Source organism: Loxodonta africana, chromosome X (assembly GCF_030014295.1).
Source record: "Loxodonta africana isolate mLoxAfr1 chromosome X, mLoxAfr1.hap2, whole genome shotgun sequence".
NCBI classification, from domain to species: Eukaryota; Metazoa; Chordata; class Mammalia; order Proboscidea; family Elephantidae; genus Loxodonta; species Loxodonta africana.
In genome coordinates, this window is record NC_087369.1 from 28,885,388 (window position 1) to 28,888,693 (window position 3,306).

Consider the following 3,306-nt stretch of genomic DNA (forward strand, 5'->3'; position numbering starts at 1 on the left):
GCATTCCAGGCAGTGCAGGTAGAAGCTGCAAATTTATAACATCCTATCTAACAAGTTACACATTGTCTCTGCTGCTGTAATCTACTGGGCAGTCCAGATTCAAGAGGAAGGACATTTTCATTAGGAGCCAAGAGCTTCACTGTTGCACCACCATTATTACTGGATAAAATACATTGAGTGGGAGGTAATGGAATAGCCGCCTAACTATAATCCTTGGTATAGTCCCCCCTCCTAATTTTGTTCAGATGCGTAATTTAGCCAAATTTATGCAAAGAGTTAATAATAGACCTGAGCTAAAACTCAGGTCTCCTGACTGCCTGTCTGAATGTTTCTTCTATAACTGGCAGATCAGTGTCTATCATATTTTAATGTTCAGTAACTAGTTATTGAATTAAAGAAAGCACATTTATGTAATGTATGTTTATATAAAATTCCGTAATTTGAACAAAGCTAAACTGCACCGGTTGGTACCATTTATATGCTGCTTTAAAAAAATGTGGAATTCTCCTCTGGGTGGCACTCACCGATTCATCTTTAGGGAAAACAGCCAGCAGGACTGATTTATGCAACTTGAAACATAATCATATCATATGCTATTCTGCTTTTCTTTTTACTCCACTGAAAGTAGATATAATTATCTCTTGGCTTCTTCATTTTAAACTTCAGAGGGAGCGTTTCCTTAAATGCAAAATACAGTTATTATCCAAATCTTAAATTCTAACCATCGACTAGATGCTGTACAGAACAACTTCTGAAAATTAGCCTTGCCTACAACGAATATGAGCCTGAAACAACTCCATTGCTGCATTTCGCTCTTCAGAGAGAAGCTCTATTTAAAATACTCCTGGGGAAAGGATATCCCTGGATCATTTTATTATTAGAAGTAAGACATTTTATTATTATTTTTTAATCACAAGGACTACCGTCTTCTGCCTAGAATATGGAAAGTGAGAAAGACTGTCATTTACACACTAACGGTGAGAAAGAGCAGTACCAACTATAAAGTCATAAATTTTCTTGAACCCATCACAGTTCTGAGGTCACAGAATAACCAACAAGGCTGAAATCTGAGGGAAGACAGGCATTTCCCGTGTGAGATGTGGCATGACCATTGACCCACCTGTGGCAGAGCACAGGAGGAAGCCGGCACGAGGATAAAAGTGGCTAAAAAGATCTCAAATAAAAGATTTAACAATTTGCTAAAGGACAAGTGTGGGCCAGCATGAGGTTGTAGGGCCCATGAGAGCTGGAAACACAAGAAGAGACTGCATATACTTGGAGGCTCTTTTTCAGGGACCTATTGAAGAGAAAGATTGGGAGTAGGACAGAATACCAGTGTGTAATTCATCATATCAAAAAATGAAAGAAACAAAACCATATGATCACCCCAACAAATGAAGACATAGGACAAAATTCAAAATCCATATATGATGGAAACCTTTAGAATATTACAAAAATGGGACTTCCCCAACCTGATGACAGGCATATTGGGAAAAAAGAAAAAAAAAAGCCTATGAATAATATAGCAATTAATGATAAAGTTTGGATGTTTTCTTCACAATTTCGGGAAAAAGGCAAGAATGCCCATACTCACCATAGTATTCAACACTGTATTTTAGGGCCTAGCCAGTACAATAAGGTAGTACATACATACATAGTATACAGATTGGAAATGAAGAAATAAAACTGTATCTATTTGCAGACAACACGGTTTCCTACATTGGAAATCCCATAAAGTCTACAAAAAGGTACAAGAAATAATAAGTGGATTTAGCAAATCACAGGATAAAAGATCAATATAGAAAAATTAGTTTTATTTTTATGTACTAGTGATGAACAACCGGCAGTTTAAATGTTTTAAAATGTCATTTAAAAAGTAGCTTCATAGTGGTGAAACTTTGCAAACACTGCCTCAGCCAGGTGATCAAGTTTAGCATCAGTAGTGATAGGTCATGCTGATAACATGTACTTCTGATCTGATGTGATGAGAATGACAATTTATTTCTGTGGCCTTCTTCCCCAAAACATATAACTCAAGTCTAATCATGAGGAAACGGTCAGACAAATCTAAATTGAGGAAAGTTCTACAAAATACCTGACGAATACTCCTCAAAATGGTCAAGGTCTTCAAAAACAAAGAAAGCCTGAGAAACTGCTATTGACCAGAAAGGGCTAAGGAAACATGACAACTAAATGCAATGTGGCATACTGGATGGGATCCTGAAACAGGAAAAAAAAAAAAAATGACAATAATGAAAAAATAGTGAAATATGAATAAAGTGTGAAGTTTTTTTCTTAATAGTAGTGTAACAGTGTTGGTTTGTTAGTTGTTCAAAATAAAAGAAACTGGATGAGAGGTATATGGGAACTTTACTACCTTGGCAACTTTTCTGTAAATCTACAGCCGTTGTAAAAGTTTTATGGGCGGATTGGTAGCATGTCAGATGAGGAAGAAGACCCCTACCTTTGAGGAAGAAAATGAAGAAATTGGAGGAGATGCAGAAGGTGGACAGGGCAAAAGAAAGAGACTTTTTCTTAAAGAATTAAAATGATGTATGATGTATGGGTTTGGAGATGACCCGTATCCTTACTCTGAGCCAGTAGGCAATGTTGAAGACCTTGTCATAGAGTTTATCACTGAAATGACTCACAAGGCAACGTCAGCCAGAAGACAAGGTCGAGTACAAGTTGAAGATATCCTTCTTGATTCGAAAGGAGTGAGAAAGTTTGCTAGGGTTAAAGACTTGCTTACTACAAATGAAGGGTTGAAAAGAGCTAGAACAACATTTGATGACGCAAACTATGGATCTTGACACATTTTATATTTTCTGAAGCTTCATTATCTTCTGGGAAAACTACATGTAGTAACTGTATTTTCTACTGTAAAGTTCTGATATCAACCATGTAAATGAAAGGTGGAGAAACACAAATATTCAGCCTTTACTTTCATGTCTTTGATCTTAGATTGGTATTTGAGCCTTTAATTGCCTGCCTTTATATTACATATATTACTTATTGGGTTTTAATGACTAACAACAACAACAAAAAAACCAAACCAAACCCAGTGCCGTCGAGTCAATTCTGACTCATAGAGACCCTACGGGACAGAGTAGAACTGCCCTATAGAGTTTCCAAGGAGCGCCTGGCAGATTTGAACTGCAGACCCATTGGTTCGCAGCTGTAGCACTTAACCACTACGCCACCAGGGTTTCCTTAATGACAACATGTAAGTTAAATTACTTTCTGACTTTTGACTATCTAAATGACAAAGTAGTATTTATGCATTAGATGCCCTTGTGCCGTTGT

At 37.0% G+C, this 3,306-nt stretch overlaps 1 pseudogene; it reads left to right on the top strand.

The window, feature by feature from the left end:
• The first annotated feature begins 2,216 nt into the window (after window positions 1-2,216).
• On the top strand, window positions 2,217-3,102 carry LOC100665535 (transcription initiation factor TFIID subunit 13-like; annotated as a pseudogene).
• The last annotated feature ends 204 nt before the right edge of the window (window positions 3,103-3,306 follow it).